General features: G+C 51.3%; 1 protein-coding gene across 1 annotated transcript in view; it reads left to right on the top strand.

The window, feature by feature from the left end:
• Nucleotides 1-3,369: 3,369 nt before the first annotated feature.
• Nucleotides 3,370-13,915, top strand: part of CCDC57 (coiled-coil domain containing 57) — a gene marked incomplete at its 3' end in the record, with an annotated part of 106,271 nt that continues 95,725 nt past the window's right edge. The window contains exons 1-3 of the mRNA XM_082860378.1: nucleotides 3,370-3,406; nucleotides 4,171-4,231; nucleotides 5,250-5,374. The remainder of the gene's footprint in view (nucleotides 3,407-4,170; nucleotides 4,232-5,249; nucleotides 5,375-13,915) is intronic.

The following is a 13,915-nucleotide window of genomic DNA, read 5'->3' as shown; positions in this document are numbered from 1 at the left end:
GAAGTGACTTGCTCAAGGCCATGCAAGCTGGTGCCTGAGCTGGCCCCAGCCAGATCCCTGTGCTTTTGGGACCCCATGAGAGGCCTGCAGCAGGGCTCCCACTGTGAGGTCAGCTCCCAGCACTATGAGCCCCACGGCCAAAAATTGGAGGAAGAACCTGGAGTCGTGGGCAGTCAGAATGGGGGCCTCGTCGGGCAGCCCCTGGTACTCCCCTGGGGGGCACTGTCCTGGGAGGGCATCCAGCTGCCAGGCCAGGCTGCCCACACAGGGGTCACTTGATGATCACCAAGGTCAGGCTGTATTCTGGGATCTGGGAGCCACAGCCCAAGCCCAGCCCTTTGATGCGTGGCCATCCTGGTTTATACCACCCCACAGCAAGCCAGCTTGCCACCCAGTGTTGACATCTGCTCTAAGCTTAGGTGCTGGGGGCGCCAGTGGGAGCAGGATGGCTGACCACGCCCAGGCCAGCAGACTTGGCCCACTCCTGAGCCCCCTGGCCTCAGTTTCCCCATCTGTAAAGTGGAGAGAGTTCTAGAATCACCCAAAGTGTGGCTTTGAGGGCTTCATGTGATATAGGGGCCACCCCACATGACAGGCCGGGAAGCAGGGCCCCCCTCAGAGCCCAGTGGCTTCTCAGGAAGGTCCAGCACTAGTCCTTTGCTGGCCCTTTAGTGTCCCTGCAATGTTGTTATTATCCCACAAGCATTGTACCCTCACAAGCTCCAACTGTATGCTTGGGGTGAGGGGGCAGTTTGATCCTGGCTATGCTAGTCACGAAGGGGCTGGGCAGGGTCCCTTAACCTCCACTGTTCTGTTACCACATCTGTGAGGGGTGACCACAGGGTGGCCTGTGGGGAGCTGGCCCTGGGCTGATATTAGCCCAGGGAAAGCAGTCTGTAGCAGCTTGAATGGTGGCCCCAAAAAGACGTGTTCTGGTGGTCCCAGTACCTTAGGATGCGACCTTCCTTGGAAATAGGGTCTTTATAGATGTAATTAGTTAAGATGAGGTCACATGGGAGAAGGGTGGGTCTAACCCAATAGGACTGGTGTCCTTAGAAAAGAACACATGTGAAGACACACACAGGAGGAAGGCCACGTGATGACGGAGGCAGAGAGTGGGGTGATGCATCGATGGGCTGAGGGGCACCAAGGACTAGCACCAGTAGTCACCTGAAGCTGGGAAAGGTGGGTCAGGATTCTATCCAGGGCTTTTGGAGGGAGCAAAGACCTGCAGCCACCTTGATTTCGGCTTCTGGCCTCCAGAACTGCTGCCTCAAGCCCCCAGTTTGTGGTCACTGTTATAGTGGCCCCAGGACAGACACACAGTCAGTCAGCATTGGCAACAGTGGGGATGCAGCAGGCTGGCCGAAGGGTCACCTGCCTAGCAGTGTGCACAGAGGGCATTCTGGGTGGAGGAGGGGGTCTGGACAGGATGGTGGGCTGGTTGGGGGAGACAGACTGGGAGAACGTGGGGTCTGGCCTGACCTGTGGGGAGACCAGGCAGAGAGCTGGGTAGAGAGTAGTCAACATGTCCCTCCTCCCTTCCATGGGCATCTACTGGGCTCCCAGACGTGGGGCACAGATAAGGGGCCGAGCTCCAGAGCCCAAGTGGACAAATTTTCAGACCTTAGAGGGCCTGTGGGGTCTGCCAGGAGTGACAAGGCCCCTCTCGGGGTGGTGAGGGCCCGAGCTCTCAGCAGGGCCCACTGCCGGCCTCCATCATTTTGTGGGCTGTGTGATGTGCAGGGGCAGGTGAGTACCATACCTCTCTGGGCCCAGCACCCCAGAAGCCTTAACTGGGGCTCAGGTGAGGGAATCAGAAGTTCTGGGATGTTGGGCGATTGAAGTGGTAGAAGCTGGCCCTGCCACAGGAATCAAGGCCATGCTGCTCCTGGGCCACCCTTAGGGTTAGTGCTAGGGTCAGGGTCAGGGGTGGGGTTATTGCAGGGATAGGGTTACGGTAGGGTGGGTCAGGATTAGGGGTTAGGATTAGTGTTGGGGTTGTCACAGAGTTAGGGGTTAGGGTCAGGGTGAGGGTTGGGGTTAGGTTTAGTGTTGGGGTCAGGGTCAGGGCTTGGGTTAGGGTGACTGTTGGGGTAATTGCAGGGATATGGTTATGGTGGGGTGGGTCAGGTTTTGGGGCATAGATGGTGAGGTGCAGAGATCATATTTATTGTTAGGATTTGTCTTTATTCAAAGGGGTGTATCCTCTTGGCCCTTTGGGTTTATATAGATACACCCCAGAGGCCCTTCCCTGGGGCTGAACTAGCACCCATGTAGTTCACATGTTGTTCAAATCTATGAGGAATGGAGGGTGTTATCCCTAGTTTATGGAGAAACAAACAGAGTCCCAGAAAGCTGTAACAAGAGGAGCGGAATTGGGATTTGAAGCTGGACTGTCAAGCAGGTTACCCTGGTCTGGAGGCCGTGAGGCTGCCCAGGGCCTATGGGATGTAGGTTAAAGGTCATGGGGACCCGCTGTGGCTCCTCCAGGCAGGCAGGACTATTTTCACGTGGTTTCTGTGCACTGATAGGATCACATCTTTCATTTTCCATGAGGCTTGAATTATTGATCTGCCTGATTTTTTTTTTTTTTTTTTTTTTTTTGCGGTATGCGGGCCTCTCACCGCTGCGGCCTCTCCCGCTGCAGAGCACAGGCTCCGTTGGTGCAGGCTCAGCGGCCATGGCTCACGGGCCCAGCCGCTCCACGGCATGTAGGATCTTCCCGGACCGGGGCACAAACCCGTGTCCCCTGCATCGGCAGGCGGACTCTCAACCACTGCGCCACCAGGGAAGCCCCTGATCTGCCTGATATTTAATAACCCCTGGACCTCCCTCCGAGGGCTGCCTCCTAAAACAGAGGGTCGGGACTTTTGTCCAGCACTGGCAGGAACAGCTTGGCGACTGGCCCTGGGCAGCCAGAAAGCCATCAGGGTGGAGAAAACACAGATGGAGAGGAGAGGCTGGACCAAAGACTATGTCACCCCGCCTCTGTGCCCATCACTGCCTCTCTACAGCCCGGGCCCCTCCCCTCCCAGGTACAGTACCGCCCCGCTCCGTGCAGTCCCACATCCCTACCCGTCGGAGCCGCCAACAGCTTCGGGGCTGCGAGACGGGCGGGATCGTGGAGCCCAGCTGGACGAGGGGCGGCTGTCGCGCCGGGAAGCCTTGGCCGCCTCCCGTCCACCCGCCACCCACTGATAGTCCTAGGCCTTCCTCCCTCGGCTGCACCTGCGCTCGGGCCGGGGGGGTGGGGGGGGTGGAACCCGGAACCTGGCTTCGGGGCTCACGATTCCAGCCGGCGGGATCCGAGCAGTGCACCAAGCGCGCCCGGATAGTGGCAGACGGACTCGGGTTACCATGGCAACGCGCCGGGACCGGAGGCTGCTCGTAGCAGGCGTTCTGGGTGAGGCGCGGACGCGGGGGCGGCGCGGGGGGCCGCCGAGGGGCCTCAGGGGCCCGCAGCGTGGGAGGCTTCGGCCTCTCGGCTCGCTTTTCACGGGCGTCTTTGCTTTCCTTGGAAAAACCCGAGACGTTCAAGTCCTGCCAGACGCAGTGCGCTGGGTGGGAGGGCCGGGGGCGTTTTCTGCCGGCACGCTTTGTTTCGAGTGCTCTAGTGTTTATTCGACCCCTCCAGGAACCTGAAGAGGTGGGTGCTGCAGAGATGAGAGAGTTTACCCCGGACAACAGCCAGTGAGGACGGGTTCAAACCCAGGCAGCCTGGTCCAGAGTGATTTTTTTTTTTTTTTAATTATTTGAGACTTACAAAAGAGTTGCAAAAGGAGTACAGAGATTGCCTCTTTACCTTTTGCCGAGATTCCCCCAAATGTTAACCTCTTATGTTACCATAGTTCATTTTAGCAAACTAAGGAAACTAACACTAATACAAAACCATGATCTAATGTATAGGATTTATTCACTCAGCAATTATCCCACGAATGACTTTAGTCTTTTACAAGATCCAATCCAGCACCATCCGTGTTTTGTCTTCTTATTCGTTAATCTGGAGCACTTCCTCTGTCTTTCCTTGACTTTTATGAGTCAGTTATTTTGCAGAATGCCTCTCAGTTTGGGTTTATCTGATGTTCCTTTATGATTACTTTTGAGTTATGCATTTTTATTAAGAAAAACCTCACCAGTGAAATTGTGTTTTTCTCTGCATCTTATCAGGAGTCATCTGATGCTGATTTGTCCCATTACTGCTGATGCTAACTTCGGCCGTGTGTTTTAGGTGATGTCTACAAGGTGTTTCCCTCATCAAGTTACCCTTTTTCCCTTTCTAAATGGTAAATATCTTGTTTATAACCATACTGCCAATGAGTAATTTTAGCGTCCAGAAGTGAGCATTTTCTGAAACAATTATAAGTGTTGCATTTGCCACATGGTAATTTTTCCATTTCCATTATTTCTGCTTTTATAAGTTGGAATTGTACTGTAAGGAAGAACTTTTCCATATTTTAATTTGTTCAGTTATTTCTTGGTATAGGCATTTTATTTTTATTTCATAGGTTATAATCCATTACTATCATTTATTTTGTTGCACTGTTGTCCAGATTTAGCCCATTCAAGTTGGCCTCTGTCCTTTTAGCCTGTCCTCAACATCTTGAGCACTTACTTATTTTCTGACACCACAAGATATTCTGGACTCATTTTGTGCTTTCCTTAACCTAGCCTGGAGTCAGTCATTTCTCTAAGGAGCGTTGGTTCCTTTTAGTTTAGATGGTTTTTTTAGAAACCAAGATCTGGGGGAGGTATGCTCATTGCTACTGGAGTGTCATTGCTTTTTGGCTTTCTCAAAGGGCGAGCTGGGAAACATGTATTTGTGTACACTATATACATCCGTATCTATTTCTATATCCATATATCTGTACATACTAAAAATTGAGTTTATATTGATACTTCCAATTCCAATCCATCACCACAGGGTTCATTCTACATTCCTTTTCCTCTAACTCTGGCTCCTATTGTCCTCAGTACATTTACCTTTTTGCTCAATCCTAGACCGCATATAACGTAATTTCAGTATTACCAATCCATATTTGTGTGAAAAACAAACCTACTAAAGTATAATATTTGCATGTGGTTGTTTTTGTTTTTTTCCTTAGAATATATAGTTAAAATGCTGTTTTACAAAGTTGTCTTAGTGTGTTTATGTTATTAATTTGTAATAAAGTGAGGTTCATTTGTTTCTGATTATATTTCACTTTGAGTCCTTATTGATTTTTTTTTTTTTTTTTTTTGTGCTGCAGTGCGCGGCTTGTGGAATCTTAGTTCCCCAACCAGGGATTGAACCCAGGTCCTTGGCAGTGAAAGCACGGAGTCCTAACCACTGGACCGCCAGGGAATTCCCGATTCCTTATTGATTTAAGTTTTGGTATGTGAAACATTTATGTGGTTCTAAAAGTGAGCACAGTATCAGCTCTTAACTACAAGACTATTCAAACTTTTATTTTATCATTTATTCGCTTTTTGGGGGGGAGAGGCAAGGGAATCTGGCAGCTGTAAATTCAAATAAAAAGCACTCTGTTCCCCTCACTGTAGCAGTATCCCTCACCCCAAGCAAGTTCCGGTGATTGAATTAAGATCTATCTGCTGCTCATCTCTCTCAGGTTTTACAAATGGTCATGGGTACTGTTTGGCAGTCAGTGAAGGACAGGAGAAAAGGCTTGGGTCATAGGCCCCGAATTTTCATCCCCTCGATCCTCTTAAAAATTGTCTATACCGAGTTTAGTTCATGCTGGGATTCCAGAGGGTGCCAGCACTGAGTCCCCTGTCCTGAGTGCAGAGATGAGACACCTCTGGAATTTCTTTCAAGTCCCACAAAAATGTTTTATAAATTCAGCTTTTTGAATATATTTACAGAGCACCAGTAAGACAACATGCCTTACCAAAGTAGATTTGGGTTTTCTGCATTAGGAATGGTGGTTGAGTGGAAAGCCAAATGTATCTGGAGCCACAGTCCTTCAGAGGAAGGAGATAAAAAGAAACCTCTGCTTTAGGTGTCTCTTTGCCCAGCCATTGTGCCTAAATGGCTTGTTTGTGAGCGTCTAGGGACTGACTTTTAGCCTTTACAAATGGTCCTTTTTTGTACATTTTAGAGTTTGCAACTGCTTATGTTTTACTGAAGTCATGCAATGTTTTTTCAGTAAAGTACTTGTCAAGTGTTTATTCTAAAACAATTGCTCCAAGTTTTTGGTCAGACAAACAAAAGTGTGATTAGTTCTACTGTCACATCTGCAGTTGGGTAGCCTGTGGGTTCCTCTCTGATTTGGTCATCTTGGCAAGGGGTGAGATTGGCAAGGATGAAATCATCCTCCCAGGCTCCTTCCTGTATACCCAGCTTATAGTCGCTGCGGCCAGCTTGCTGGAGAGGTGGGGCCCCGCCAGGGTGGGGCGAGCCCCTCTGCAGAGCCCACTTGGCTTGGAAAGCTCCTTCTTCTCCATGGAGCTCCTTTTCATATATGGTTTCTTAGGCCTCATCCTTTGCCCCGAACTCTTGTAAGTATGATGTTGGCTGTTAGGAGATGCTTGGCTATAGATCCTCCTTGCAGCCCTGGCCCTGTCGTAATCTGTGAAGAGACACCTCAGAGTCTCCCAATGCCTGGACGAGCCAGTTTCTGAGCCTCTTTCTCAATGCTCCGTTTGATCTGACAAGGCTGGGCCTGCATGGTCAGGGTCAACTGCTGCAGACCACTGCTGGGTTTTGGGTGAGAGAGTAAGTGAGTGCCCGAGCTCTTCCACACCCCACTGTATAGTCTGTGGTGGCATCTTGACACCAGGGGTGCATTCGAACTCACTCATGACTGAGGTGGTCTTCAGATAGGGCCTCTGCTGCTTGTGTCTGTTTGCAGCCTGCAAATTTTCCATGTTTGGGAAACCATGGCTTTCATGAGGAGTAACTTCCATCTTCCTAAGACCCAGAATTTCCAAGTGCCTTTCAGAACTAACAGGTAAATATCCCCCTTAGATTAAAAAAAAAAAAAAAAAGTTTAGAAAGCTCAGCATTTTACAGATGAGAACATCAGAGTGATGAGATGACCTAGCACAGTCCTGGTCCATCCCCTGCTGACCCCACTGCTTCTCTTAGAAGACTGAACGCCGTGGGCCAAGATGAGTTGACAGTGCGCTCCCCCCGCCCTTCCCGGAGATTTCTCCAGTTGCCCCAGAGGTTTTGTGTGGTCCCTCCTGTAAACTGGGTGCGTAATGGGGATGCCTGCTGGCTGACAGACAGATTGGGTCCAGATTTTGAATCTGTGACCTTTAATAAAAGCCGATTATTCTCAGCCTTGGGGCTTTTAGGATTTGTGACGGATGCAGGGCAGGCTGTCTGTGATGGGGTGGGCGGGAAAGGAGCATAGCACTGGGCATGTCGAGGTCCAGTGGAGCATACACAGTAGAAGCTGGTTTCTCTCTGGGGACCGGCTGGAGGTCCAGAGGGAGCTGTGGTGGGCAAGATGGGCCAGGCCCCATCCTAGGGGTCTTCATATACTGTGCCAAACAGGTTGAACTTTCTTTTGAAAAGGCCACGTGCCATGGGCACAGTATCACGTGGTCAGATTTCTGTACTAGGAGAGCAATTTCCATGGGTGGCTGTGTGACCGATGCATTTAAGAGGCGAGCCTATGGACGGTCCTCAGAGGAGGGAGGCCCGTTGACGTCGCAGACCTCCGTGTGCTCTCTCTGTAAAGAGCCGCAGTGATGACTCAGGCATTTCATCAAAGATCACAGTAGCATCGGCATCATTTAAAGTCGTGTATTTGCTTAAATCCTGATTCTTTGCCTGTGAGTGTGCACAGGCACGTGGGTGGTCTGTGTGTACGCCGATTTCTGTTGACAAGACTATGTCAGACCCCAAAACTCACTAGGCCACGCACCAGCTCACACTCACGCGGCCCCACTGTAGTCAGCTGGCTTTGTGCATATGTTGGGGTTTGGGGGGCCAGCCATTAGACGTCAGTTAGTGTGGGTGAACGCCCAACTGTGGAGGTCATCGAGTCACTTTGTTATTCCACTCCGGGCTTTTCTTGAGCTTGGTGGCCAGGCTGACCTGCTGGAACCCTGGTTTCCCAGTGGTCCTGGGAGGCTTGCAGCCAGGGCAGGGGCCACGGGCTGAACAGGATGTGTAAGCCTCCTGAAGGCTGAGCAGAGCCCCTTCCTGCCTTTCCCTCTGGGCAGGGCCTCCCTGACCTCTGACCCGGGCAGCCCTGCGTCTCCGGCCACGCTAGTGATGTGGGAAGTTACCTCCTCTGCCCCTTTGTTTCCGTGCATCTCTGTCTTGTCCCAGTAGGGATGACAGCCCGTTGGTGTGGGGACCTGGCCCGTGTCTCCAGCAGGTGAAACAGAACCTGACATGTAGTAAGAGCTAAATAAATACTTGTTAAATGAATGAATTTAAGAAAGTTTGCTATGTTTATGAGAATTTTACATAGTATCATTTTTTTTCTGGCTACAATGATATACATCCTAACTGGAGTAGTAACAAACATTTGTTATCTCCTTCAAGGTGCCAGGGATTGGCGTACAGAACAGAGTGTGGTGACCTCAGGACATACCTGGGGAATCCCCTCGGCTGTCTACCTGGGGGAAATACTTGGCAACTGACTGAACTGGAAGCCAATAACTCCAGTTTTTACTGAATTCAAAACTTTTTAAAGTGAATGTCCTTAGTTTCCCTGTAGTTCATTGATACATCCAATAACACACTTAAAGATCAAGTTATTGTTGATCTAGAGTGACCGAATCTGAAGGGAGAGGGCTGGCGATCAGAGTGTGGGGTGCTTGGGTATTTTGGAGTGGGGGAAACCATGGACGGGGTAGCAGAGGTGGGCCAGGCACCTCAGCGGATGCAGGGTCATCCTCTGTGGTAGAGCCACCTGGGCTCTGAGACCACCTAGTACACAGGGTTGTGGGTACTTTAAGGAAGCTGAGCCTTTGGAGGAGGAGGAGGAGTGGTTTGGAAGGGCCCTGGGGGAACAAAGATACCTGCCTCCCGGGTTCCTCTGCTGTAGCCCCAGAGCCCCATGTTTATGTGTTGTCATGTGATAGTTTTTTTACTTTTTTTTTTTTTTTTTTGCGGTACGCGGGCCTCTCACTGTTTTGGCCTCTCCCGTTGCGGAGCACAGGCTCCAGACGCGCAGGCTCAGCGGCCATGGCTCACGGGCCCAGCCGCTCCGCGGCATGTGGGATCTTCCTGGACCGGGGCACGAACCCGCGTCCCCTGCATCGGCAAGTGGACTCTCAACCACTGCGCCACCAGGGAAGCCCGTCATGTGATAGTTTTTACCATTTAGTTATTTAGTACATACTTTTGAGCGCCTCCTGTGTGCTGGAGTTCCAAGTATGGGATACCATGTGGAATGTGTAGGGAAGAATGATAACATAAGCAATAATCCACCCGCTCCTGGTAAGTGCCACGCAGAGAACTTGGATGGGTCTACGGCATTGCACCAGTTTGGGTCGAAGTTGAGGGGGGATTTCCTGGAGTGATCCTTGAGTTGGTCTCAGTGACAGGAAGGAGCCTGCTTGTGGGTTGGGTGGAGCATTCCAGGCAGAGGGGCAGCTGGATTGAGATTGACTGACGGGGTGGGAGGGGGAACCATTCGGCACATCCCAGCCCTGAATGTAGCGATCCAGGTGTTGTAAGTGGACCGAGGAACCGGAAGCACTGCTGGGCGGGGGGCAGTTAGGCTTTTTTTTTTAAGATTCCTTTGGTGGCTCTGAAAGGGCAAGTATGGAGCAGAGGGGCCAGTTCAGGGTCTGGAGTCAGCGAGACTCCAGGTGAGGGATGATGGTGGCTGAGGTGTGGTGGGGGGATGAGAGACAGCAGGAAATCCAGGCTAGTTCGTGGTGTTCAGCTTGGGCAGCTGGGTGGAGAGGGGTGCCATGGGCAAGCTGAGGGCAACGGGGGCGGGGGCGTGCAGAATTGAGGGTGGCAGGCTCAGGGTTTCTGTCAGCACCCTGTTAACTCGAGATGGCAAGCAGGCCCTGGATGGATGCAGCTAAGGAGAGACTGACAAGGCCGCACTGGGCCTGTGGGTGCTGGGCGAGGCAGGGTGCGACTGCCTAGCAGGAGAGGTGGTGGAGACCGGGGCTGTGCCCGAGGTCTGCCCCGGCAGAGCTCTGCTCTGCCCCAGAGCCCTGCGGGGAGGCCACCACACTGTCCCTGGTTAGGACAGCTCTATCAGGACACTTGTGGAGTTCGGCCGTCCCTTCTGATTAGGACCCTGCTTCCGAGTTCGTCCTCCCTCCCTGCCCTCACACTCAGGACGCTTGCTTCCTGTCCGATGCCACATGTCAGGGGGCGCTTCCTCCATCAAGCCTTCTCAGATTCTCGGTGGACACCGAGTGGGTGTCCTACGTTTAACTCAGTTCCCACACTAACTGCCTGGGGTTAGTGCCGATCCCACGAGATGCCCCCCTTCTGGATGCAAGTCCAGGTTGTCACCTATGCTCTGCCCGACTGCTGTAAATCAGTGTTCCCATGACGCCTCTCCTCAGGTTCAGTAACGTGCTAGAGCAGCTCACAGAACTCTGGGAAGCGCTTTACTTACTAGATCACCAGTTTATTATAAGCGGATACAACTCAGAGCTGCCAGATGGAAGACACAGGGTAAGGTGGGTGGGAGGGGCCGGGAGCTCCCATGCTCGCTCTCCTGGCACACTGCCCTCCACACTTCCACGCCTTCACCAGCCCAGAAGTTCAAACCTGCTAGTTCAGGGATTTTTACGGATGCTTTTGAAACCGTGCATAATAATTAGTCAAACCCATTCACCTGCCTTCACTAATCAAGGTAGTTTTAAGACTTGCGTGTCCTCCGAGCAGCATGTAGCCTAAACAATAAGATGTTTGCCTGAGTTGTTTTCCAGGAACTTGGAGTCAGCTGTGTCTAGTTCAAGCTGAGCCAGTTAAGACTGGATAGGACCACCAGCCCTCCAACTGGGCATGTAGGAGTGTCCGCTTGGTGACCTTTTAACACTGGGGGGTCGAAAACTCCACCCTCAAAACGTGCAGAGGCCTGTAGCCTAGTTACACCTGTGCAGACCGATTACCAAACCTTTTTTCAATCACCTTTCCTCATGAGCTTGCCTCTGACTGCCCTGCTTCTTTATTCCTGATCCCATAAATACCCCGAGCCCCTTGCCTCTGGGGAGGTGGATTTGAGATTTGATTATCTTGCAAATAAACACCCTCTTTGCTGCAACCTTGGTGTCTAAGCGAGGCTTGTTGTGTGGGGGGCAAAGTGAACCTGGTTGCCAGCCACGAGGTAAGTCCAGAGGGACGTTTTGCCTGTGCCTCGTTGGCCCCTTGCCAGTACTGAAAGCCTGAAGAGGAGTCTGAGCATCTGCTTGGTCTGTTAGTTCCAGGGACCGTCCCCTGGATTTCCCCAGGGAGGTGTTGCTGACCTTCGGTGCTTAGTTTCATTTTGCAGCAAAGAGACAGGTTTTGGGTTTGTTTTGTTTGTTTGTTTGTTTTGCGGTACACGGGCCTCTCACTGTTGTGGCCTCTCCCGTTGCGGAGCACAGGCTCCGGACGTGCAGGCTCAGCGGCCATGGCTCACGGGCCTAGCCGCTCCGCGGCATGTGCGATCTTCCCGGACCGGGGCACAAACCCGTGTACCCTGCATCGGCAGGCGGACTCTCAACCACTGCGCCACCAGGGAAGCCCCTGTTTTGTTTTTTTTTAATTTATTTATTATTTATTTTTGGTTGCATTGGGTCTTTGTTGCTGTGCGCGGGCTTTCTCTAGTTGCAGCAAGCGGGGGCTACTCTTCGTTGCAGTGCATGGGCTTCTCATTGCGGTGGCTTCTCTTATTGTGGCGCACGGGCTCTATGTGCGCGGGCTTCAGTAGTTGTGGCATGCGGGGTCAGTAGTTGTGGCTGGCACACTCCAGAGCGCAGGCTCAGTAGTTGTGGCGCACGGGCTTTGCTGCTCCGCGGCATGTGGGATCTTCCTGGACCAGAGCTTGAACCTGTATCCTCCGCATTGGCAGGCGGGTTCTTAACCACTGCGCTACCAGGGAAGCAGGTTTTGGGTTTTGAGTTTTTGTGTTTGGAAGATGTCTTTTGGATGAGTAACCTTCTTAAAGAAATGCACCTGTGCCTGTTGCCAAAAACCTTGGCTCCCTGTGCACCAATGCCGAATAGAAATACGGAGACAGAGATTTGGAGGAAAAGAAATAGAGAGGCTTTTATTTCTCTGCCAGGCAAAGGAGAGACACGGCATGCTGGCACCTCAAGAACTGTGCCCCTGCTCCTCGGGGAATCAGAGAAGATTTACATGTGGGGCTTGCAGTCAGGCCTATATGATAAGGATCAAAAGTAGTGAAGGTCTTGCATTCTTTTTCCTGCATTATTTCAAAACAGTCACAGCTGGCCTCAGGCAGCCTGGTAATTGGGTTGTTGGGTCCGTTTGTCTCTTGGTTATCGGCCTGCGACCTTCTTTCTGAAATGCAGATGCTACAAGGGAGCGCAGGATGTCATTCACTTAGTGTTAAAGAGTGATAGGTTAGCTTTGTGAAGTACAGATCTAGTTACAGACACTACAGATTAGTAACAGTTAAAACTAGGAGTGATTAACTCTTTCAGGCCAGGTTATGTTTCTTGTCTAGCCTGTTCACTGTTCCCTTTATTTTTCTTGTTCTCAGGAGAGGGAAAACTTCATTTCTATTTTTGCTGCAACATGCCTAGATTGTTTGCCAATCCTGTCCAGATTGTGGGTTGGAGGCCCACCTGGCAGGATTTTTAAACCTGATTGTTTAAACCATTAGCCACTGGTGATTGATTCAGCCTCCAGCTCCTCTCCTTTCCCTGAAAGTTGGGAGGTGGAGGTGCAAGTTCCAACCCTCCGGTTCCCCTGGCAACCAGCCCCCAACCATTGGTTATCTAGGGGCTTTCCAAAATCACCTCATTAACATAGACTCAGGTGTGGTTGAAAGAGGTTTGTTATGATTAATGGGAGACATCCTTTCACCTGGAGTTATTTCAGGAACTAGGAACAAAAACTAACTAAAGATGCCCCTGTAGCTTCTGTCACTCAGGAGGTAGGGTTTTAGGAGCCTTGTGCCAGAAACCGTGGATGAAGACCAGTGTTTGTTGCTGTATCACAACCCCACAAGGCCCTGCGTTCTCCTCCTTCTCCCTCAGCCTCTCGTGCCTGTGCCCTCTCCCTTTGCTCCGCATCTCTGGTGCAGTCACCCCGAGACAGGCTGGGCTGGAAGGGCATGTGCCTCCTCCCCTCCGTGAGGCTGGCCTGCACCCCCAGTGGACACCGGGGAGTTGTGGATGGATGTTTCTGTCCAGATTGAGATCATCGCGGACGCCTGAGGATTAGGGGCTGCGAGGACCAGCCTTAAGAAATGATAGTATCTGTCACACAGGTGCTAATAAAAGCGTCCCCTGCACAAGTGTCTGGAGGTCAGCACAGCAGGCCTGTGGGAGAGACTCAGCCTACACCTTTTCTGTCCTCTGTGGCTGCTTTCACACAGAGTTGAGGGGCATCAGTAGAGACCCTGTGACCCACCAAGCCCTCAATGTTTACCGACTGGCCAGGAAAGGGAGAAAGCTTGCCAGGCCCTGTCCTGCACAATTTGTTTCCCTTATCGTAAGGAATTCATTTAGATCTAAATGCCGACAGCTTCACCTGGGAAACTGCCTTACTTTTTCCTCATGAAAGATGCAAATCCTATGATGGATCCTGTTTTCCTTTGTGCTTTGCCTTCCAGCAAGCCCTTAGTCAGATGCATTGCTCAATATTTAATAATTACCTGGCCTTCATTGCCCATTCCTAACGTTCATCGTGTGTTTCTTTTTTTTTAAATCAATTTTATTTATTTATTTATTTATTTTTGGTTGCATTGGGTCTTCGTTGCTGCACGCAGGCTTTCTGTAGTTGCGGCGAGTGGGGGCTACTCTTCGT

This window comes from Leucopleurus acutus, assembly GCF_964270905.1.
Source record: "Leucopleurus acutus genome assembly, chromosome: 19".
Lineage (NCBI taxonomy): Eukaryota > Metazoa > Chordata > Mammalia > Artiodactyla > Delphinidae > Leucopleurus > Leucopleurus acutus.
This window is presented reverse-complemented; position numbering and strand designations above follow the sequence as displayed.